This window comes from Palaemon carinicauda, chromosome 43 (genome assembly GCF_036898095.1).
Source record: "Palaemon carinicauda isolate YSFRI2023 chromosome 43, ASM3689809v2, whole genome shotgun sequence".
Classification (NCBI taxonomy): domain Eukaryota; kingdom Metazoa; phylum Arthropoda; class Malacostraca; order Decapoda; family Palaemonidae; genus Palaemon; species Palaemon carinicauda.
Window position 1 is genome coordinate 45103597 of NC_090767.1, and position 25933 is coordinate 45129529.

The window sequence follows — 25933 nt, forward strand, 5'->3', positions numbered from 1 at the left end:
ACCCTACCCTAACCCGCTGCCCCATCCCCAACCCTCCCACCCTGTCCCATCCCTCCCCCAGCCCCCAAAGCCCTAATCCCCTCCTCCCCTTTCCCTTCCCCTTGTTACCCCACCCTCCCCTCCCCCTCTACTGAGTGCCAACTGGTTGGCTCCTCCTATTTATACCCTCCACCCATTTCGAATCAACCAATCACAGAACTCCATTTCAATTCAGCCAATCACAGCTCGTCCTCGTCGAAACTTGTTGCCAAATGTATAATAATCTTAGTCACAGAACGAGGGATGAGGCTGCCACACCTACATGTCTTATCTGGCCTGGGCTGTGACCAACTACAGTTTACCAACTGCCAGATACATAATTATCTTACAAATTTATTTACATTTTGTTCAAATCTTAGAGAAAATTTATGTAAAAACAATGGCGTAGGTCTAGTTTTACGAATTAAATTCTTACTTTACAATATTCGCGAAATATTTCCTTTTTGTGTTCGAATGTCTACTTATATAACTTCGACTTCGCATAAGTAGTTATCAATTTGAGCTTTTCAGGTTTATTATAAGCACTTATAGGCCTACACTAAAAGCCTAAATTCCTTATTTAAAGTTAGGATTTATAACATTTTATAATATTTTACTTAATATAACAACCATTAGATTTATTACAAACGAAGTCGCCGACATCAAGACAAATCGAACATTTCATAGACGAGAAATCTTGTGACAGTTGTTCGTATGTGCTTCTTTGGTGTTCATCTCTCTCTCTCTCTCTCTCTCTCTCTCTCTCTCTCTCTCTCTCTCTCTCTCTCTCTCTCTCTCTCACTAAACTTTTGGGCGAAGAAGTTAAAAATTCTATTTATTATTAATAATTTTCATTTGGAGGAAATAAGAAAGGTGAAGAATTTCGCCTCAGATTCGAGAGAGAGAGAGAGAGAGAGAGAGAGAGAGAGAGAGAGAGAGAGAGAGAGTTTATTAAAGACGATCTTAAGATAAAAACAAAAGAAACTAAAAGAAAGATAAAGACTTAAATCTCTTTTGATTATCAGAGGAGCCGTTGCATCGAACCTGGAATGCACAAGAAATACGTCGCACAAGGGACCCCTACTTTTAAGGAAATTGTCCCAAAATAGGGAATTTCTAGTGAATCTTGGGAAAAATCTTGTAGTTCAGATTGTTCTAATTATCTGTTGTAATCTAAATTCTGACGTTTTTGGTTGAAAAGACTACTATTTATGAAAAAAAATACAAAATATAGTGTATTTTAGGAAGATGCCGATGTATATGTAGCGCTTATTTTAATTCGTATTGACGAATTAAATGGGGAAATTTGCTCATATTTGGGAAAAATTTTGAGTCTAGGGATTTTCGTTGAGCAAGGTGCTTTGGCCAGCTAAGCCAAGGCCAGTGTTGCCAGATATAGAGATTTATCCCTAGATGAGTAAATCCTTAGCATATATATGTTGCAATTAGTTTGGTTACACTCATATGAAGTGAGTCATTTATATAAAAATAAAGTTACAAGATCAGAAGAAAATATATATATATATGTGGAAATGGGAATTTTTGGGTTGTTTTGGGGATTTTTCATCATGATTTTGGGGATTTTTAGACTAACTCATCTGGCACCACTGTGTCAATGTAAACAAACAAGGAAATTAGCTAAATAAGGAAGAAACAAAAGAGGAATTAATCAAGTACTGGAAAACTATATATTGTAAACATGAAAATAAAATAGACTCAGTTTGGAATGAAGAAAAACAGATAGAATATGAAAATGAATTAGCGCATCAGGAAGATACAACAAGAATAGATGAATATAATATCCCGGACATACTTAGGGAACACTATGACCTTGTAATGGTGACAAAAGGGAAAATAAAACTAATGAAAAATCCAAAAATCACAACAGAAAAAGTAAAGAATTGCCTGGGAAAATTAAAGGCAAAAAAAGCGGCAGGACCAGATGGCCTAAAACCCGAACTATATAAGGCACTAGGAAAAAGCAAAATATGTCTTGAAACCTTACAGAAATGTTATCAAAATGAGTTGGACGAAAAAGAAAAACCAAATATGTGGAAGAAGTCAAGAACAAAGATGATTGAAAAGAAAAGAAGGCCAATGGCAAAAGACTTAAGACCCATAGCTCTAATATATATTTCTTATAAAATATTCATGATGATGGTGAAAGAGGAAATAGAAAACCACATAAGAATGAATGAAGAAGACAATGAATGTCAAGCAGGATTTACAGGTGGAGGCAGGATAGAGGACAATATCTTTATATTACAGTATTGTGTGGAAGAGAGCTATAGTAACAAGAAACCTCTAATAGTAACTGCGATAGATTTTAGCAAAGTATTTGACTCTGTAAAAAGGGAGGTATTAATAGAAGTTTTAAAAGAATATAAAATTAACACCAAAATCATAAGTGCAATTGCAAATATTTATCAAGGAGATACTACGGGCATTGACTTAGGAGAAGTTATAGAACAAGAAATGGAGGTTACAAGTGGAATTAAACAAGGTTGCACAGGATCAACTTCACTTTTTAAACTGATTACGTATATTGTCATGAAGAAAATAAAAGAGGAAGGAAACGGTTTCAGAAATCAATTAATAAAGATAGAATCATTATTTTTTGCAGATGATGCCTTAATAATTGCACAGGATATACATAATGCTAAGCGTAACATTCAGATATTAGTAGAAACTAGTAAAAAATGTGGGTTGGAAATTAATAAAGAAAAGAGTAATATTATGATTTACAATATGAAAGAAAAGCCAGATAACATAGAGGGAATCAATGTAGTAGAAAGTTTGACATACTTAGGAATAAAGCTAGACAATAGTAGGAATATATTTAAAACTCAGAAAAGGGTAATGATAGAAAAGGCACAAAAATTAGCTAATCTAACATATACAGTTATAGAGAAAAGTTGCAATAAAGTGATGATAGGAAAAACGTTCTGGAAAAGTATTGCTTTACCATCTATTTTGTATGGAACAAATGTTATAAATCTAACAGAAACTGAAATAGAGAAGCTACAAAGAATAGAGAATGGGGTATATAGGAAGATTTTAGGTGCCACTAAAAGCACAGCTAATACTGCTCTAAGAGGGGAGATAGGTGCATCTTCTATGAAAGCAAGGGTGATGGATGGGAAGCTGCAGTACTTAAATCGTACCCTGAATGGAAAGAAGGAAATACTGAAAATAATTATCCAGGATATTCAAGAAAAAGAAGGAAGATGGTGGAAACAACCTGTAAAGTATTTGGAAGAATTAAGTTTAGGTATAAGACAAATAAGAAGAATGAACAAGGCAGAAATAAAAACGGAAACCAGAAAGTGGGATACTGAAAAGTGGAAAGAAGAAATAGAAAGTAAAGTGAGCCTAGAAATATATAGAACGTGGAAGAAAGAAATTAAAGAAGAGTTAATTTATGACAATACATTTGCTTCAGTGATATTTTTTAGAGCAAGAACTAATACGTTAAAACTAAATATTGTTAATAGACACAATGGAGGGAATGTAAACTGTAATTTTTGTGAAAATGAGGAGGAAGATTTGATACATTTTTTGTTATTTTGCCAGGAATATAGAAAAGAAAGGAATAAAGTAATTGAGCTACAACAACCATACGACGAAGACCCAAAGAAAATAGTAGGATTATTTTTATTTAGTGAAACAAATATAGAAAAGAAAAAAGAAGTATTGAACATAATGTGGAAGAAAAGACAAAACAGTACAAGAAGATAAGCGTTAGAGGCGCCGTTGTAAAGGCTATGCCTCACCCAAGAACCTGAACCTGAACCTGAATCAGTTCAGAGAAAGAACAGAATGAGATTCCCTCAGAAAAACGGAAAGAAAAGACCCCCAAAATATGCTACTACTTTAGAAAGGGAATCTGTAAAAAAGGACGATCATGCGACTTCCTCCACAGACGCAGCCAGGAAGGTGAAGATAACCCTCAGAGAAACGAGATGAGGAAGCATATTCAATGTAAGTTTTACAAAGAAGGCAGGTGTAGGTTAGGCAGGGAGTGCAAATATGGTCACTGGGAAAAGAAAATGGTCAACAAAATAAACTATGGGAAAGATGGATCGAAGATATGCAGAGATTATGTGAACGGTACCTGCAAAAGAGGCCATACATGCTCATTCAGGCACAACAATGTTAGATTCAATGAAACCAGATCAAAATTTAGAGGAAACGAGGAGCAGTATGAACATATAAAGGGGGGAAAAGTAAGGAATCAAGTAAGCAACGGTCCAAGTAGAAAAAGGATGGAAAACCAATTAAATTTTTTAAATTCAAGAATGGAGGAAATGGGGAGATTGATACGAGAAATAAGGTACGAAAAATCATACAACCCGAGCCAACACAACTTGACGTGGGCAGAAAGGGCAGTGGGAAACCCCAACACAGCCTTAGGAATGGACTACATGATACCACAGGGTGGTCAAGGAAGAACAGGTCGTTGCCTGTAAAAATGGAAGAGAAAAGAAGAAATAAAAAGAGAAGAGGAAAAAAGAAAGCAAAATTTTACAAAGCTTTCAAGCTCTATTACATTAACATAAGGGGCATAAAATCAAAAGTGGACTCGCTAGAGGAAATAATAGAAAAAGTTAAACCAACCGTTATTTGCATCACAGAAACACATCTGAAGGAGGAAGAAAATTTGAAGATAGCAGGTTATAGGGTCTTTAATAATAATAGAAAATCAAACGGAGGAGGAGTGTTGATTGCAATAAAAAATGAATTGCAAAATGTAACGGTGGAAATAAAAAGCGAAAATCAGGGTCACGAGTCTCAATGGGTAAAAATTGATAATGGGAAGACTAAAGTCAGATTAGGAGTAATCTATGCCCCACAAGAAAATAAAACAAAGTCAAGCCATTTAGAAAATATGTACAAGTCTATTAAAGACGAAATAATGATAGCAAATAGCAGAGAAGAAAAAGTAATTGTAATGGGAGACTTCAACTGTAAAGTAGGAAGCATAATAAAAAACAATAGTAATGAGATTACAAAATCAGGCAAAATGTTAAGAGATTTAGCAGAGGAGTCCAACATGATAATTGCAAATAGCAACCCGAAATGCAGAGGGACTTGGACGAGAATTGAAAAAGAGAAGAAATCAGTGATAGATTATGCTCTAGTTAGAGAAGAAGACGAAGAAGGCATTAGGAGCATGGTAATTGACGAAGAGAAACTGATAACACCCTACAGAATATCAAAAGAAATGGTGTATTCTGATCACTGTGCCATCCTACTCGAAATGAATTGGTTGACCCTAAACAAGAAAGAAAGAAAGGTAAGATATAAAATAGTCTGGAACCATCTAAAAGTCCACAGAGATAAAAAGGAACTCATAAAGATTGCCAAAGAAAAAGCTAATATAAGAATAAAATATTCAAAATGGCAAAAAAAAGTGCAAGAAATATTAAGAAAATGTAGTGTAAAAGAGACAAACAGGAAAAACAAGAGGTCCAAGGAATTAAGGAAATTAATGAAACTTAAAAGAACCTTAAAAAAGAATTGTATTAATGTTGGAAAGGAAAACAATGAGGTCAAGAGAAGAATGAAAGTACAGGAGAGCCTTGTTGACCTATACATACAAGAAGAAAAACAAAAAAGAGGAAGGTTTAAGAATAATCAAGCAAGTAGAAGAAATCAAAGCAAAAGGAGGTATGAACAGCACAGCCTTCTGGGAATTCAAGAAGAAAGTGGATGGAAAAAATGCCAGTAAATGTACAGCAATCAGAGGAAAGGATGGAGAAATAATAGAGGATATTGAAGAAATAAAGAAAGAATATGAGAAATTCTACAGTGATTTATTTAAGCTAGAAAATCCCCTAAGTGAAGAAGAGACCCTGGCAGAAGAAATCAACAACATGTTTGATAAATGGCTGTCAGGAAGTGACAGAGTGAGATCCAGCAAGGAAGAAAAAATAACATATCAAGAAGTAGAAGCCATCATAAAAAGCCTGAAAGACAAATACACAATGGACAGGCAAGGATTGAACAATGTTATGATTAAAATGATGGGGAATGAGATAATAGAAAGCCTGAAGCTGATACTCACAGAAATTGATGAAAGCATATGTATCCCTAAAGAGTGGGAAGAGATGTGGATACTTTCAATCCGCAAAAAGGGAAATAAAATGGAACTAGAAAATAAAAGAGGCTTATTTATTACAAGCATATTAAGTAAAATATACGAGAAAATAAGGATGAAAAAATATAAGGACAGATTCAAAGAAGAGATGAGTCGATTCCAGTGTGGAGGCATTGAAGGAAGATCTACGGCCGATCATCTGCTTACACTAAATGCAGTAATAGACTATAACGCCTATTTGGGAGGGTCGACATACGTATGGTTCTGTGATGCGTATAAGTGCTTTGATAAGCTAGATCTAAAGGACTGCATAAAAGAAATGGGAAAAATGATAGGATGGAAAGAAGCATTGATAGTTAAAAAAATTAATGAAAAAGGTAGAGCAGCCATCAACTGCCCAGCAGGTACAACAGAAGATATAACGATTGAAGGAAATGTTAGACAAGGAACTATATATGGACCCAAGCTATGCAGTATAGCAACTGACAAAGTTAATAGCATTAGCAGAAAAAATATCACATTGATAAGAAATATTGAAATTGAATCACTTGTATATGTAGATGATATAATGTTTCCCTCAGGAAGGAAAGATGGTATCGAAAGTGCCATAAGTAACTGTCATAGCCTAGAGACCCTAAAGAAATTCACTATAAACACCAACCCCAAAAAATCGGGTGTATTAAGAATTAACAAAAGAAAGAAAGAGAAAGAGGTGGAGATTGAAACAAAAGTGAAGAACGGAAAAGTAAGTTTAGTTAAGGAATATAAGTATCTGGGTGAATGGTATACAGAGAAGGGAAACAAAGAATTGAGTATCAGTAAAAAAACCCAGAGGGTTGCATATATGACCCAAGAAATAAGAAAATATGGGGATACGAGAAAAGTTGGAAAGATGGCATTGGAAGTCAGAAAGAAAATATATGAAACAGTAGTTGTACCAACAATATTTGCCAACGTGGAGACCTCGAGTGTAATTAGGGACAAAGATATGAAAGATCTAGAAAACCTCCAATACAAGATAATAAGAAATATGTATGAACTACCTGCGAGTACTCCATATTGGGGCATACTTGCAGAAACAGGAATATGGCCGGTGTCCTGCAGAATAGAATATAAGAAGTTAATGCTCTTCCATAACATCATAAACTCCGAGGAAAAAAGACTAGTAAGAGAGATAATTGAGGATCAGTTGAAGAACCCGTATGGGAAGTGCTGGAGCAAGAGCGTAGAAGAAATCTGCAGTAAATATGGGATGGAAGTGGAAGAAATAAGAAGTTGGGGGAAAATGACCCTGAAAAAAGAAATCAAGAAAAGAATTATAGAAAAAATAGAAGAAACTATTGAAGAAAAAAAGAAAATAATGAAAAAATTAAGATTTATTAAAGGAAATGGCCCTATGCCTTATATCAGAGAAATGTATCTGGATAAGGCATCCCTTGTGATGAAAGCAAGATTAAATATGCTCAACTTAAAAGCAAATTTCAGGGGAAAATATGATGACAATTTGTGTGATCTATGCAAAGAGGAAGAAGACACCACCGAACATTTATTTTTATGCCCAAAGTTAGAACAGCTAAAGAATGTAGAAATAAGTTTAGGTATGCTAAAAAATCCTAGCAGGGATCTGGCTACATTTATAGATAGGGCAATGAATATAAAAGAAGAGTTTAGGAAGCCCAAACTGATTACCACAACAGGTTGCCAAAACTGATGATAGCAAGGTGTTATCGTATCCAATTTCAAAGTATAAGGGAATAAAAGTAAAGATTATGAACCTAATTATGATATTAATTTATTTAAGGCACAGATGATATAAACTTAATAATAAGAATAAGCTTAGAAGCTTTGCACCTATCTATAAAGAGATAGAGTGCCCGCAAACTTATTTTGCGGAGTGAGCAATAAGGAACCAGGAACCAGGAACCTTAAAAATAAGCCTAAATAAACATAATATAAGTGAAATTAATAGCTAAAAACAAGAAATAATATTGATTAGATGTTAATAAATATAATTATATTGAAATAACTACAAAATATATAACAATTAGAAGATAAATTAAAAAGAACAGTTCTATCTCGTTAAAATAATAAGCGTAAATAACATAATATATGTGAAATTGATAGCCAAAAATAATCATTATTATTAATTATATATTAAAATGTATAATTTTATCAAAAAAATTACAAAAAATATATATTAAATAGAAGAAATAACTAAAAAGAACACTGCTCGTTCCACTCGCTGGAACACCAGCGATCAGCTGAGAAATAATAACAGTAATCAGAGTGACTCGGTGAAATGCAATGACTTTACGAAGCTTATTTTAACGAATTACGTCACTTTCCTGTAACTTCCTGTATCATTACAGTAACGGGAAAACTCCTGTACGTCATTTCATGGCTGTAACATCCCGGTACAGGTCAGTTTTAACCTTATTCTGTCTAATTGTTATGTCTAAAGTGATCGTGGGTTAGACCACAGCCTTCTACTATATGTGACGTGAGCTGGTGATGTTAGTCGAGACAAGGCTAGTTTAAGCTATGTACAGTTGGCTTCACTAATTCCGGCACACTGACGTCTCCTGAGCTTGTCGTGAAGTGTACCGGAATTAGTGAAGCCAGCTGTACATCTTTTTTTTACGATTTTTTTACTATTTTATCTTGTTTCTTTTCCTCTCGTTATTTTGAAGTTTATATACGAAAGAATTATTTTATTATTTTTATTGTTCTTAAACGTCTGTTATTATTTTCCTTGTTTCCTTTATTCACTGGGCTATTTTTCTCTTAATGGGGCCCTTATGAGTCTTATAGCATCCTGCTTTTCCAATTAGGGCTGTAGCTAAGCTAGCAGTAATAATAATAATAATAATAATAATAATAATAAAATTAATAATAATAATAATAATTATAATAATAATAATAATAATAATAATAATAATAATAATAATAATAATAAAATTAATAATAATAATGATAATAGAAATAATAATGATAATAATAATAATAATAATAATAGTAATGATAATAATAATAAATCAATTTTATTTATGAGGAAAATATTTTATATCTTTGAAATATGACATTATGAAGATAGATTTACAATTTATGAAATAGGATATTTAGTGAGGCTTTTGTATTATGGTAAACTGAGGATACTAGAGTCCTAAGGGGGTCACAACCTCCCCCCTAGGTAAGTAGGTAAAAACATGGCTCCTAGGTTAGGTTAGGTTGCGGAACCTCGGGTTATGTGGTGCTCTTGCGTTTTGATTCCCTGGGTGTATGTATAATGACGGTAGTTTATGGGGGTTCGCAGGGGTCGTTAGCCCTCCCTTAAGTAGGTTAGGACATGGCTATTAGGTTAGGTTGTGTTCTCGTGTAGACGTTCTGCAGAAAAATGGATGCAGTTTATATTGTACAACGTCCACATCTTACGAACGACTAGAAAATGGGAAGAAAATGCCCATTTTCAATATTAAACTTACCCGATAATCATGTAGCTGTCAACTCCGTTGCCCGACAGAATTCTATGGAGGGATACGCCAGCTATCACAATACTAGAAGGGGGTGTACTTACCAGCGCCACCTGTGGCTAGGTACTCAAGTACTTCTTGTTGACACCTCCTCAATTATTCCTCTGTCGTGCTTCCGGCAAGACGTTCTGGGATACGCTTATGTTCTTGGAGTATTTTCACGACTTTGGTGAAGTATTTCTCTTTGATTTCGGCTGTCGCTTTACTGGAAACTTCTATATTAGCTTAGTTAGCTTTTGGAATTAATTTGATTAATTATGGTGACGAAGAGAGTATGAACTCTCTTTCACCTTTAAATGGCCGACCCTTCCCTTAGACGGAAGTGTTGGTGTCTAAGAGAGTATAGACTCTCTTTCTTAATTTTGCTTAACAAAAGTTATAGATTTATTTTATATCTCTCCGCCTCTTATAGGCCTCTTCGATTAACTTCCTTTTATTATAAACTTATTAAAATTAATTTTTATATTTGTTTATATTCGACCTTCCTAATAGTAGGCGGTCTTTTCTTGGTACCGAAGTTAATTAACATTGAGCCCGTCATTTTGGTTTTACCTGTTAACATATTATGCTATTTTAATGTCTGAAAGAATTTCTTTGATAGTCTCGTACTGTTTTCAAAGTTGAACTAACGTTTTGTTTTGTCTCTGCAGTTGTTGACGTTCAGAACGTTCAACTTGCGCTCTATCGTTACGATAGAGAAAGAATTTTCACGGTTTCACGTTGCAGTAAGAGTAACCGTGTCTAGCGTTTTGTTCATTCTTTCTTAACTTAATGGTTTTAATCCTAATAAAGGAACTTTTCATTTTGGGAAATATTTCAGTTTTTTCCTTTAACAATAATATGTTTTAACGATATATATGATTGGGCTCTTCTCTCAGGTTCTAAGTCAAGAGAGAGAGAGAGAGAGAGAGATAGAGACGGAGGGAGAAAGAGGAGGATAAACGTTTCATTCAAGCGAGTAACGTTGTTATCGTTTTTGCTCTTCTCCCTAGTCTCTTTAGGGGAAGAAGGTAAACTTTTCTAGAGTGATCTAGTGTTTAGTCTCTTTCCAGCCACTGAATTATTTATCTTTCATTAGATTTTTCTGTTACATTGTAATTCTGTTTTCGCAATTACTAACTTTTGAGAAAGGATAGAATTGCGTGTTTCAGGTACAAACCACTTAAAGTTTCGAGTTCAGTGAAATAAGTGCAAACAGAAAATCAAAGTGATAAGTGATTAGCGCAAAGTGTGTCAGTGTTGTGCGTGAGGGTACTTCTGTGCGCGCCAGTCGTCCTCCCAGTCCGGGACCTCTTGCAAGCTCCCAAGCCCAGGGGAGAAGCAATGTCGAAGGGCAGAAGGGTTCAGCAGGCCTTGATCGGCGCACAGAAGTATCCTCGGTGGTTGTGGGCGTGTCTTACCGAGACCGTCACTCCCACCCGCAGACGATTGAGCCCTTATTTTGCTCGTTTGCAGAAGAAATTTAGGGGAGAAAACGCTGGTCTCAGGTCTCAAGACCTCTTAAACGTAAAGTCCAGACCTATGCCAGACGTACGAAGTTAGAGTTCAACAACCCGGATGCAGTCATTGGGTTAGCTCTGACTCTCCTCAGTCATCAGTTGAATGCACTCCGCCTAAGAGGAGTAAGGTTCTGCCACAACAGAGCTCGACTGTTAAGGCTTTACCTCAGCCTACTGTAGTTTCTGCCGACCCCAAGTGGACTCTACTACAGTCCATGCAAGCACAGCTTTCGGACTTGATGCGTGAGTGTCGGGCTGAGAGTGTTGCGCCTCCGCCTCCGCCTACACTCCCTCCGCCTGCGCTCGCTCCGCCTGCGCTCGCTCCGCCTGATCGCAGTACCACCTGCCAGGCGTACGATGTTGAGCCACGTTCTGAGTTTGCTGTTCCCAGTGGTGTTCAGCCTCCGCCTTCCTTAAGGCAACCTTTACAATGGGATCAGGAGGATTATACCTCTCTTCCTCCGCCTCCACTTGCTGCTCCACCAGTGATGCAACACTCGGTTGAGGTACAACAACCTCTCCCGTCCATGAGTCAGTCTCCTCAGCTCTCGCTGCAGCGAGCTCAACCCTCCTCAAGGCAAGCACCTCAACACCTTAGCCTTGCGCCTCAGGAGCCTCAACTTGCGAGATTTTTACTGCGTTCTGCGCAGCCACTACCTTTTCGCTCTCAGCTCACACCGCAGGAACCTCAACTCGTTCCTCAGGAACTTGCTACTGCGCATCCGCCAACCACTCAGCAAGCGCAACCCTTGAGTTCAGCCACTCATGCCAGGAGTCAGCCTCCTCCACCCATGCGCCTACCTTCTGCTACTTCCTTTGATCAGCCTTTGCAGACTGAGCCTCAGGTGTTCCCTCAACAGAGTCTTGAAGAGGAAACCACAACTATTGTTGTTCCAGCTCGTTCTGACTCTGCTGTTCAGCATACCTTACCTCCATTTTCAAACCTTATGATAATGGAGGTTATTTGTATTACTTATAAAAATATATTTGTATTCCTGGCAATATATTTTTAACAATATCGCAAAATATGGCAAAAATATGAATCATGAGTTATGAATGTAAGGTATATATTATGTTGATATTAAAACCCCATGCAAGCATGCATAAAGCACTCTAGCACTGGTCATGGAATTTCTGAGAAATGTTAAACGCCATGCACACGCTCTGCTTACCTTACATGCTCTGCTTACAGCATGCTCTGCATACTACATGCTCTGCATACAGCATGCTCTGCATTCAGCATGCTCTGCATACAACATGCTCTACATACAGCATGCTCTGCATACAGCATGCTCTGCATACAACATGCTCTGCATACAGCATGCTCTGCATTCAGCATGCTCTGCATACAACATGCTCTGCATACAGCATGCTCTGCATTCAGCATGCTCTGCATACAACATGCTCTACATACAGCATGCTCTGCATACAGCATACTCTGCATACAACATGCTCTGCATACCTTACCGCATGCTTCTCAGTCACACATCTTTGGTTGTTGCCAACTCACTAGACTGTCAAGCAGTTTCATAACGTTGCCTTCTAGTCTGCTGCTTTTGCACCAGTGAACCCTCACTGAGAGAACTTAGCTTTTCTAGGATATGGTCCCTGTAGATGAGAAAGTTCTTTTCTCCCTCCTTCTGATATTCCCTTGAGGACTCTGTCATTTGGAGGGAGCCTTTAGCTGCATAGCCTCCTATGGACTTTTATTTAAGCATAACATGCTTCCAGGGAAGGTAATGGTTCCACTTCAGTCGCTAATCCCGTCTGTTACCACACCTGCTCCCATAGACCTTGAGCTGTGTTGCAAGACATGCAGTCCAAGCTTAGTCCTTGTTAGAGGATTTTTTGTTTACGGAGTCAATGTGTCACGGGGAAGACGTTCAACAACCAACAGAAGTGACTTGTTGTGACGCAGTGCGGCAACCTCAGCAACCCGATAAGGAGTTTGTCTGTACGACCCAGACAGTCTAGACAGATTCGGGTTGTCACTGTACTTCCTCGCTTGCCCATGATTGACAGTTCACAGACTGTGCAGCAGTACCATGATCTTGTGTCCGGCTCCGTCAGACGACTGGCTTTTAAGAGCTCCCACAAGTCGTCGCTGTCTGGAGATTTTCAAATGGACTATGGATCTGACCAAGGAACTGGGCCTCCTGGTCAATTTTGAGGAGTCTCAGCTCGTCCCATCCCAGACCCTTGTCTCCTTGGGTATGGATCTTCAGAGTCGAGCTTTTCGGACTTTTCCGTCGGCCCCAAGGATCTTCCAAGCCCTAGAATGCATCCAGAGCATGCTGAGAAGGAACCGATGCTCAGTCAGGTAGTGGATGAGTCTAACAGGGACACTTTCATCGCTGGCCCTGTTCATCGTGTTAGGGAGACTCCACCTCCCCCCCCTTCAGTATCATCTAGCTGCTCACTGGATAAAGGACATGACGCTAGAGACGGTCTCAGTTCCTGTTTCCGAAGAGAGGAGGTCTTCTCTCGCGTGGTGTAAGAACAGCTTTCTTCTCAAGGAAGTCTACCTTTGGCTGTTCAGAAACACGACCGCCGTCTCCTCTCGGACGCATCAGACACGGGCTGGGGTGCGACTTTGGACGGACAAGAATGCTCGGGAACATGGAATCAGGAGCAAAGGACACTTCACATCAATTGCAAGGAGTTGTTGGCGGTTATTCTGGCCTTGATAAACTTCAAGTCCCTCCAGCTTAACAAAGTGGTGGAGGTGGACTCTGACAACACCACAGCCCTGGCTTACATCTTCAAGCAGGGAGGGACTCTTTCGTGGAAGTTGTTCTAGATCGCAAGGGACCTACTCATCTGGTCTTAAGATCGAAAGCTAACGGGTAACGAGGTTCATTCAGGGCGGTATGAATGTCATGGCAGATCACCTCAGACGGAAGGGTCAGGTCATCCCCACAGAGTGGACCCTTCTCAAGAATGTTTGCAGCAGACTTTGGGCCCTGTGGGGTCAGCCAACCATAGATCTGTTCACTACCTCGATAACCTAGAGACTCCTGTTGTATTGTTCTCCGATTCCAGACCCAGCAGCAGTTCACGTGGATGCTTTTCTGCTGGATTGGTTCCATCTCGACCTGTATGCATTCCCGCCGTTCAAGATTGTCAACAGGGTACTTCAGAAGTTCTCCTCTCACAAAGGGACACGGCTGACGTTGGTTGGCTCCGCTCTGGCCCGCGAGAGAATGGTTCTTAGAGGTACTGCAATGGCTGGTCGACATTCCCAGGACTCTTCCTCTAGGAGTGAACCTTCTAAGTCTACCTCACGTAAAGAAGGTACACCCAATCCTCCACGCTCTTCGTCTGACTGCCTTCAGACTTTCGAAAGACTCTCAAGAGCTAGGGGCTTTTCGAAGGAGGCAGCCAGAGCGATTGCCAAAGCAAGGAGAACATCCACTCTCAGAATCTATCAGTCTATAGGGGAAGTCTTCCGTAGCTGGTACAAGACCAATGTAGTTTCCTCAACCAGTACCACTGTAACCCAGATTGCTGACTTCCTGTTATATCTAAGGAAAGTAAGATCCCTTTCAGCTCCTACGATCAAGGGTTACAGAAGTATGTTGGCAGCGGTTTTCCGCCTCAGAGGCTTGGATCTTTCCACCAACAAAGATCTACAGGACCTCCCTAGGTCTTTTGAGACCTCAAAGGAACGTCGGTTGTCCACTCCAGGCTGGAATCTAGACGTGGTCCTAAGGTTCCTTATGTCATCAAGATTTGAACCTCTCCAATCAGCCTCTTTTTAGGACCTCACATTAAAAACTCTTTTCCTCGTGTGCTTGACAACAGCTAAAAGAGTAAGTGAGATCCACGCCTTCAGCAGGATCATTGTTTTCACATCTGAAACGGCTACATGTTCCTTGCAGCTCGGTTTTTGCTAAACGAGCTTCCTTCACGTCCTTGGCCTAAGTCGTTCGAGATCCCAAGCCTGTCCAACTTGGTGGGGAATGATCTGAAGAGAGTACTTTGCCCAGTTAGAGCTCTTAGGTACTATCTAAAAAGGTCTTAACCTTTACAAGGACAATCAGAAGCCTTATAGTGTGCTATCAAGAAACCTTCTTTTCCAAGTTCTAAGAACTCAGTTTCTTACTATTCAGGCTTCTGATTAGAGAAACACATTCTCATCTGAAGGAAGAAGACCTTGCTTTGCTGAAGGTAAGGACACATGAAGTGGGAGCTGTGGCTACTTCAGTGGCCTTCAAACAGAGCCATTCTCTGCAGAGTGTTATGGATGCAACCTATTGGAGAAGCAAGTCAGTGTTCGCATCATTCTATCTCAAAGATGTCCAGTCTCTTTACGAGTACTGCTACACCCTGGGACCATTCGTAGCAACGAATGCAGTAGTAGGCGAGGGCTCAGCCACTACATTCCCATAATCCCATAACCTTTTAACCTTTCTCTTGAATACTTTTTATGGGTTGTACGGTCGGCTAAGAAGCCTTCCACATCCTTGTTGATTTGGCGGGTGGTCAATTCTTTCTTGAGAAGCGCCGAGGTTAAAGGTTGTGATGAGGTCCTTTAGTATGGGTTGCAGCCCTGTATACTTTAGCACCTTTGAGTTGATTCAGCCTCCCAAGAGGAACGCTGCGCTCAGTAAGGAAGACGATCTTATTAAAGGCAGAGTAACGGTTCAAGTCGACTTCCTTACCAAGTACTTATTATTTCATTGTTATTGTGGATAACTGATTATATGAAATACGGGATACTTAGCTATCCTTTAATCTTGTACACTGGTTTTCACCCACCCCCCTGAGTGTGAATCAGCTACATGATTATCGGGTAAGTTTAATATTGAAAAATGTTATTTTTATTAGTAAAATAAATTTTTGAATATACTTACCCAATAATCATGATTTAATCGACCCTCCCTTCCTCCCCATAGAGAACCAGTGGACCGAGGAATAATTGAGGAGGTGTCAACAAGAAGTACTTGAGTACCTGGCCACAGGTGGCGCTGGTAAGTACACCCCCTTCTAGTATTGTGATAGCTGGCGTATCCCTCCATAGAATTCTGTCAGGCAACGGAGTTGACAGCTACATGATTATCGGGTAAGTATATTCAAAAATTTATTTTACTAATAAAAATAACATTTTTCTATGCACGTGAGAGGAACTGGCCGCTGATATTCAAAGGTTCCTGTTTCCCTTTTTTAAATGTGGTTTTTTTAGTCATTACTTATGCAATTTAACAATGAACGTCAGTTTCGGACGGAGCACATTATTTACTACTGGAAAACCTATATTCTCTATCCCTCTATGGAAAACCTCTATCTATTCCATTCCGATCCGTTGCTGGGCGGAGGGATTTGCCTTTCCATTGGCACTTCCTTACTTGTCTTCTCTATTCTAGTTCATTTATTTCCTTTAATCCTTTTTTTCCCACATCGGGTATATATATTCTTTTCCTTCCTCTATTCCTTCTCCCTTAAACAGAACGTTTCCTAATATCTTCTTCTTTTTCTCCTCTTTTCCTTTTCCTCTTCTGTAGTTCTATTATTTTCCTTCTCTCGTCGCTGAGAGCAGGACAGTAAAGAATGAAATAAAATAATTTTCTGACTTGATCTATAATTTTAACAATTTTACAGAGTCCGTTCTAACCAACTACAAAGGTTCCTAGTTTTAAAATGGATTCAATTTGAAAAAGTTGGGTTTTCCTCAAGTATTTCCGATAACATTGTTCAAAGTTCCATTAAATAAACAAGGAGCCCTTAATTAAAATTATTAGGAGTATTGTACTACAGTACACATTAATCCATTTCTGTAATGTATTTATACAGTAATTCTGAATTGTATTACAGGTAGGAAAATACAGTATAGTGTTGTTTATATGACAGTAAAGATTAGGGTAAATGGCACTTTTCATCGTATGTTAATGTTACAAAAACATTATGAAAATAATAACCAAAGATAATATTCCTATTGTTCATTATTGTGTCTTTCCAGATAAGGGAGAATTAAGCCAGAGTGATTCTGTTATCCGCACTCTTAAATTCTCGCCTCGGAAAGATCATTCTTTACCCGAGGGGAAGTTCTTGTGCCGTCAAAAGAGGAGACTTTAGCCATGGCCGCAACGAGCGTGGCAGACAAACGGGAATACTACGAGGAGCAGGAAAAGTAAGTACCGATATTTAGAAGTGTTTAAGTCTATTTGGTAACGGATGTTTACTTATAACTTAAGACCGGAGAACTTTCAAAAGGAAGAAATGAGAAGTGATTTAAATAAGTGCAAAATGAAATGCGAATCGACCGAGTATTTGTTCCTACACAAATGCAAACCCTTTGATAGGAATGTGCTTTCAGAACTTTTAGAACTATACCTAGGTGGCGCTAGTTACTGCCTATTGGCAAGGAGACCCTACCAACCTGACATCACCACTTGGGGCTCTCACTTTGTTTTCAATAGCTGTAGTTACTCAGGGGATACTTTCCACTCTGTAAAGTTAGAAGAGAGTCTTTACTCATGGGAAGCAGCTCTTCTAGGGTGAAGGACACTCCAAAATCAAACCATTGTTCTCTAGTCTTGGGTAGTGCTACTGTGTCCTTACCATGGTCTTCCACTATTTTGAGTTAGAGTTCTCTTGCTTGAGGGTACACACGAGCATACTATTCTATCTTATTTCTCTTCCTTTTGTTGTTTTGAAGTTTTCATAGGTTATTCATGAAAGATCTAATTTAATGTTATTACTGTTCTTAGAGTCTTTTATTTTGATTTTTTACTACTTCTTTAGTAGTTTATTTTTGTTCCGTAACCGAAATACAAACCACGCTATTTACATAGGGTATTACTTTCGGCGTAGCTGAAATGACGAGCCATTAGAATTTTAACGAGGGTTAACCAAAAAAAAAGGATTTTGGAATGAGTCTTTTATGTTCTTATGTTGAACATGCTGACGTAAGTCTTTTTATAGCTTATATATGAAATATCTGTTTTTGGTGTTGTTGCTGTTTTTTTTAGATGTTTAATTTTGGTTGTTCATTACTTCTCATATCGTTTATTCATTTCCTTAATTCCTTTCCTCACTGGGCTATTTTTCCCTGTTGGAGATCATGGTAAATCTCGAGAAGTCCTCTCTTCTGCCGACCCAACGACTGGTATATCTAGGCATGTTATTAGACACCTATCTCCACAAAGCCTTTCCATCAGACGACAGGATAGCAAGGCTGAGGAGGGTTGCAGAGTCTTTCCTTAGGCGAGAAGAGCTTCCAGCCCAATCGTGGTTACGTCTTCTAGGTCACCTTTCCTGCCTGGCCCGCCTGGTCCCGAACGGCCGCCTCAGGATGAGATCCCTGCAGTGGCGGCTCAAGTCCCGGTGGAATCAGGGCAACGATTCCCCCAACTCTCTGGTTCCTATAGGACCCATGGAACGAGCAGACCTGTGGTGGGGGCTGATCGACGAGAACCTACGAAAGGGAGTGGATCTTCTCGTCCTTCCCCCAGAATTGACACTGTTCTCGGACGCGTCAAAAGAAGGGTAGGGGGCCCACGTTCTGAACCAGAGGATCTCAGGCCTATGGTCAGAATCAGAAAAGTACCTACACATCAACCTGCTAGAGATGAAGGCCATGTATCTGGCTCTTCAACAGTTCCAACGGACCCTGGCGGGCCACTCCGTGGTGGTGATGAGCGACAACACCACAGTAGTGGCTTATATCAACAAGCAGGAAGGTACCTTTTCACAACAGCTATCCCATCTCGCAGTAGAGATACTGAGGTGGTCTGAAGTCTACTCGATAACACTATCAGCTCGCTTCATTCCTGGCAAGATAGTGAGTACCGAGTGGTCTTTGGATCCTCAGATATCCAACAAAGTCCTGACTTTGTGGGGTTCCCCGACAGTGGACCTGTTCGCGACAGCCTTGAATTTCAAGCTGCCACTGTACTACTCCCCAGTCCCGGACCCCAAGGCTCTCTGGCAAGATGCCTTCCAACAACGGTGGGACAACATCGACGTTTACGCCTTCCCACCGTTCTGTCTGATGAAAAGGGTGCTCAACAAGACCAGTCTATCGGTCAACCTGTCAATGACCTTAATAGCTCCGCTATGGCATCACGCGGAATGGTTCCTGGACCTTCTGCAACTCCTAACGGAACCTCCGAGAGAACTTCCCCCACGACACGAGCTACTCAGGCAACCACATTGCAACATCTACCACAAAGCCGTAGCCTCGCTTCGGCTTCACGCGTCTCCTCACGGAGAGAGGCTTTTCGCAATAGGTTGCGGAAAGAATGTCTCGACACCTGTGAAAGTCTTCCGCAGGAGTCTACCAGGCGAAGTGGAGAGTCTTTTGTGGTTGGTGTCGTGGGAGGGGTATCTCTCCCCTCGATGCCACTATTCCAGCAATAGCGGAGTTCTTCGTGTATTTGCGGGAGGAAATGCGCCTTTCGGTCTCGGCGGTGAAAGGCTATCGCTCAGCCTTAAGCCTGGCTTTTAGGCTGAAAGGAATAAACATTTCTTCCTCGCTAGAACTTTCTTTACTCATACGTAGCTATGAGCTTACCTGCCCTCAGTCGGAAGTGAGACCTCCTCCATGGAACGTGGTTCGGGTCCTCAGGGCTCTGAAGAGACCTCCCTTCGAACCATTACGTCAGGCCTCTGATCGCCACCTGACTTGGAAGACGGCATTCCTACTTGCGTTGGCTTCGGCCAAACGAGTCAGGGAACTTCATGGTCTCTCATACGACATCGCCCATTCAAGGGGATGGGGGCAGGTAACGTTCAGGTTCGTCCCTGAGTTTGTTGCCAAGACTCAGAACCCTGGAGTGTCGGACCCGCGGTTCGACTCCTTGAGGGTCACGAGTCTCCGTTCTGTAACAAGTGATCCAGACCATCTGCTATTATGCCCAGTGAGGAGTCTGAGGCATTACTTGAAGAGAACAGCTGCAGTCTGTCACCGCGCGCAGACTTTGTTCGTAAGCACGGGAAGGACAAAGAGGAGGGTTACCAAGAATACCATCTCGGCCTGGATTTGAAGGGTTATCCATCATGCCTTGAATCCTGACCCTCCTCCGTCACGTCGCCCTAGAGCACACGATGTCAGGGGCATCGCTACGTCCCTGGCCTTTAAGAGAAACTTCTCTGTGATGTAGGTGCTACAAGCTGGGGTCTGGAAGTGTCAAACGATCTTCACAGCCCACTACCTGCAGGAAATGACCCACAGGAGCCTCGATAATGTTTCTATCGGCCCTGTGGTGGCTGCACAACAGCTGGTCTAACCTCAGGCTCCTTAATGGACAGGTAGCAGAATGTTGAGGGCATTGTTACCCGGTTTTAGTCTGCGTGAATGAAAGAGTATGTCTGGCCCTTACTCCTTTCTTTATCCTCCCCTCTCTTGGGGAAAGCAGCATCCTTGTCTCTGCATAGCTGACCTCAACCTCTACAGGTAAACCATGCTCCCTTGTGTTCCTAGTATTAAGTTAATACTGTTGCGTCCCCCATACCCGGACGAGGTGGTATTGGGAACGTCCTAGCCTAGAATTCCATCTAAAGGACTTCAGGTCAACTTCCTAGGACGAGTCACACTTCATTCCTCCACACACAAGCTTATGTAGACCGCACGTTCCTTGCAGAGCAAGGAAATTGCGAGGTGCAGGGACTCTTTTTCTCGAGTGCTGGTCACTCGGATTCTGAGCCCCCGGGTAAGCCAAAGCCAGTAAGGCTGGGGACTTTCCACCCTTCCTAAGGGGTAAGTCACCCTATGTAAATAGCATGGTTTGTATTTCGGTTATGGAACAAATGACAAATTCGGAGATAATTTGTATTTTTCCTAACCATACAAACCTTAGCTATTTACACATATTTGCCCGCCAGCCCTGTCCCCCAAGTCAAGTCCTACCTCTAAGTGAAGTGAGACAGTTCACCAGTGTGGGGGGGGGGAGGGGTAGCTCGCTACCCCTTCCCCTACCCCCTGCTAACTAGCGCGGGGGTAGTTAACCCTTGTTAAAATTCTAATGGCTCGTCATTTCAGCTACGCCGAAAGTAATACCCTATGTAAATAGCTAAGGTTTGTATGGTTAGGAAAAATACAAATTATCTCCGAATTTGTCATTTTTAGAATGATGTATTGTTGATTTATTTTCATCATTTATTTATTTCCTTATTTCCTTTCCTCACTGGGCTATTTTTCCCTGTTGGAGCCCTTGGGCTTATAGCATCTTGCTTTTCCAACTAGGGTTGTAGCTTGGCTAGTGATAATAATAATAATAATAATAATAATAATAATGATAAATAAAAATTATTTCCAAATTTGTCCTTTACAATACGTACCTACCTTACAGCCTACACTCATGCGCTAAATGTCTCTGCAAGTTAAGGAGTTTGTTTCGTGAGAACATGAGGCATATTGTTCCTGTGGTTATACAAACCTTTCATCTTTTCCATCAAAAGTATTGTCTCTGCCAAAGGTGAGATCTCTATTGGATCATTAACAACTCAGTTTGGTAATAACAGACTGGTAAGGGAACTCACTCACTCGCTCGTCTGACTATTTCAAGGTCAATTTGACTTTGGCCACATCAAGGGTGGATGTAGATGCTGCTGCTCTTACCTCTTTGTTGCTGTTGACTCTATCTTTTTTATTTATTCCTTGGGATAATTCATTTCCTGACTGTTCCACTTCGCTATGGAAGGGGTAACAAAAGTCCAGGAAAGCCAGCTGTACCCGTGGGGACTTGGTTCCCGAGGACACGACCTCTCTCTCGGGATAGGTGGATGGTACCCGTGTGGTTCCCACAGAGCCATGGACCAGAGTCTTGCTTACGTTCTGGTACTGGCCATTCTGGTAGCCTAGTAGCTGTGCCCTGGTGGGTTATGCTGTCAACCCCTGTCACTCCAGCAATCCCAGTAGCGAGGCCAGAGGGCCGGGTAGCCTTTGCTGATCCGTCTACTCCAGCAGTCGGCCGGAACAGATGGGAGCTTTTCTCTCGGTCTGTTTCAGGCATGATGAGAAAGTTGTTGCGGCTTCCTGCTTATGCATGGACTTACTTTGGGAAGAGAAGGTGGCACCATTTGATGCCATGTTAGAGGGCTTGTGCTCTCTAGTAGGTGGAGAATGTGGGTCGAAGGGCTCTTGTTATTGTGCCCTTTCGTGTCCTTCAACCCTGACCTGTGGTGCTGGGTTTACTGTGTGCCGAGTCTAACGCCACGCTGTCTTGTGCCGGAGTTCTCCTTCCATGGCCCTGGGCATGCCGGGCCTTTTTCTTCTCCAAATTATGCGCCTAGTTCTGTCCTTGGGACGGAATGAATGTAATCATGAGAAGAAGCGGACTCCGTAGCATGTGGCATCGCCTTCATTCGCTGCAGCGGACGACAGTACTCCAGGGCAGGAGGTCGTGGGGATGTTGGCCTGCGGTTTGATGCCCACGGAGGCTGCCTACCCTGAGTTGGAGAGTTCTTCTCTGGAGGTCATGGCACTCATCGTGAATGTAACATCTTGGGGGAGGGTACGGTGGTTCCACCAGCGGGGAGGACATCGGTTGTCTATCGGCATTTCAGTGGCCCTCTTGAATCGAAGCCCTGGTTGACCTTGCGTTGGACCAGGTGGATAGTCAGATCTGTAGATCTGGAAATTTGTTTGGTTCAAGCAGGTCCAACAAGGTAACAGGATCTTACTACGGAAGTTTTTTTTTCTGCCAAAGAATGCCACGTCTTAGCCGGAGTTTCCACTCTGAAGGGGGCCCTCCCTTTATAGAGATTCAAGGCTGACGTTACGTCCTTATTGAGTGCTGAGTTGACGGTCACTCGAGTTCAGGATGGAAAAAGTAAGGTCTGTGCTGTCTTCCATCAGAGAGGAAGACTTCAGGCTTTCTGTAGATCTGAAAGATGCATACTTTCAACTGCCTGTTCATCAGACTTCTTGGAAGTACACTACCTCCACTTCCCCCTCAACGGTACGGTGTCTCAGACTGTGTGGCTCCTCAGGGGTTCACTCAGGTGTACATTGTGGTAGCCGCTTGGACCCACTCGTGAAGGATGAGACTGTTGGTGTATCTCAATGACTGGTTGATCCTGGCCTCTTCAAAGAGACAGTTGCTTCAGAATCGAGATCGGCTTCTTGCACTTTGCCACGATCTGGGGATTGCGGTAAACTGGGGAAAAGTTAAAATGGCATACCCAAGCAGAGGGTGTGAAGTACCTGGGCATGCCGATAGACTCAGCAGCAGCAGACATTTTCCCATAGACGATGGCATCGGCAAGCTTGGGGAGGTTGCACGACTCTTCCTGTCAAAGACAGTTGCTCCAGTTTAACATTGGTAACATTATCTCAAACGTCAGTCTACGTAAGAGAAGCTTATTCCTCTAGGGTTTCTCCACCAGAGATCCTTTCAGTGGTGCCTGTAGTATCACTGGGTAGCAAGCAGGGATCATCTCCCATTACATCTTGTGCCGTTTTCACGGGAAGTCCGAAACGATCTTGCCTGGTGGCTCGACAAGAACAATCCTCATCAGGAAGTGCCACTCGACTTCTTAAGTCCGAATCTTCATCTGTTTTTGTATCAGGAGTGTGGTCCAAGGAATACAGGCATCTGCACATCAACATCCTCAAGATGCGAGTGTCTTTCCTCTGTCTGCAAGTGTTCCAAGAAACTTTGAGGAAGCACTTGTTAGTCGCTGTAATGGCCTACATCAGCGAGTAAGAAGGCATGTTCTAGCGCTCCCCTCTGCAAGTTTGTGAACCAGATGCTTATCTGGGTGGTGTTTCACATTGTAGAATTGTCAGCAAGGTGCATTCTGGGCAAGGTGAATGACCTAGTCCACACATTCAGCCATCAGGGCCAGGCTGCAGGAGCAGAGTGGTCTCTACAGCCTTTCGTGGAGGAAAGGCTTCTTGCCCTGTGGGGTTCACTGGGGATCAACCTGTTTGCAATCCTTGGGCAGTGTTTGAAGAAGCCTGGCAACACCTCTGCGATCACATGGACATTTACACCTTTCCCCCATTCACCCTGATTGGGCCAGTAATCAATAGGGTGTTGATTATGACAGGAATCGGAATGACATTGGTGGGTCCAAGATGGCCACAGGCCGAGTTGTATCCTGATCTGCCGGCTCTTCTGGTTGAGGTCCCAAGAGAACTACCCTTGTGGCCACCTCTTCTTTGTCAGCCGCACCTGCGCAGTTACCACTTGCCCTTGGAGTCTTTATCTCTTCACTGTTGAGTATCTCCTTTGAGCGAAAGGCTTTTCACAAGGCATTACACATGAGATGTCTAGTTTCTCCAGAGGTCCACTGCATCTGTCTACCAGGCTAAGTGGGCCATATCCTGTGATTGGTGTCGTAGAAAGGGATTTCTTCGTCTTCCTTCATCGGGAAAAACATCTCTTGGTTGCAGCCATCAAAGGTTACCTCTAGGCCTAGAGTGTGGTGTATCCATTGGAAGATAAAATCCTCTTGGCTTTTTAGGAGCTGTCAATGCTTGTGAGGAGCTTCAAACAATCTTGCCCACCCTGGGATCTTAGGCCCCTGTAGTGGGATGTGACCCTAGTAATCAGGTTTCTTACACGTACCCCATTCGAACCTTTGAAGAGGACTGAATCAGAAAGGGATCGGACCTCAAGACATTCTTCCTACGTGCCTTACTGTCGACTAAAGGAGCGAGCGAGTTGCACGGTATTTCTTACGTAGCCAAGGAGGTCTCCTTTAGTTTTGTGCCCAACTTTGTGGCAAAGATAAAGGATCTGGCGGCATAGGACCCCAGGTGTGAATCCTCCATCCCCTCCCCCCCAGGAGGTGTCAGGTGGTGAGGAAGACGAGAGGATCTCGTATTCCGTAAGGTCTCTTGGGTGTTGTATGAAGAGAACCCCACACCTCAGGCCCGAGTGTAGGAATCTCTTCGATGGGTTTGCCAGATCTAAGAAAGAGCTGTCAGGGAACACGTCTTTTCTGGCTTCGTGAGCCTCAACAGAGAGCTTACTCTCTGGCCGATGAAATCAGGGGTATTGCCCCAACTCTCCCTATAGGCCGTGGGGCATACAGCAATATTGTTCACTTTTATTTGACCCACCCTGCAACTATCCAATTTTTTTATATGTTATTCAGTATGTTCTTAGCTACAAAAAAAATACAATGTTCTCCAAAAATAACTTGCACATTAATTAGTAATTACTAATTATTATCCTCCTAATATTCAACAGAATTTAGTTCAATTTCTTGCCACTAGATGGCTCTGCACAGGTTCTTATCCAATAAGAGCATTAGAAACGGAATCTCGTGCCGTTGCCACATCTCTAATGCGCAGATGCCATATTTCTCTCGGATGCGGAAGATAGCGTGTTTTAAAAGGTACAATTCCACTTTACATCATCATAACTCAACATTATCTCAACTCAAGACATCAAATTCTTTTCCGTTTCTGGTATTTTGCTGTAGTGTTGGTTAAAAAGGTTCGTAACTCAGTTTCGTTGATCAATATTGCATATATGTATGTATGTGTATGTATATGTGTACAGTAGGGTCCCGAATTAAGCGTGTTCGAATTACACGATTCCCCTTTTCCGCGATCGCTATTTTTCAAAAATAAATTTTCTGTATCTGCGAGGCTGTTCAAAGTTCGCGAGTCAAGCACTACAAAATGTATCAAATCTATTGTCTTTTTAAGTATATTGGTAGCCCTAAATACGGTGATTTATAATAAATGTTACAAAACAATATTAACATTACATTTCATTAACATAATTTCATGATGAATAGCCTATTTAAGGATAAAATTCCACATCAACAATGAAATCAACTGTTAACTGTGCGAGTCCAGCTGACAAAATGTAAACAGAAATGTG

General features: G+C 41.3%; 1 protein-coding gene across 1 annotated transcript in view; it reads left to right on the forward strand.

The window, feature by feature from the left end:
* Window positions 1-8375: 8375 nt before the first annotated feature.
* Window positions 8376-25933, forward strand: part of LOC137633399 (uncharacterized) — a 102337-nt gene continuing 84779 nt past the window's right edge. Inside the window, exons 1-2 of the mRNA XM_068365626.1 lie at window positions 8376-8538; window positions 17107-17277. The gene's annotated coding sequence lies outside the window, so the exon portion shown is untranslated. The remainder of the gene's footprint in view (window positions 8539-17106; window positions 17278-25933) is intronic.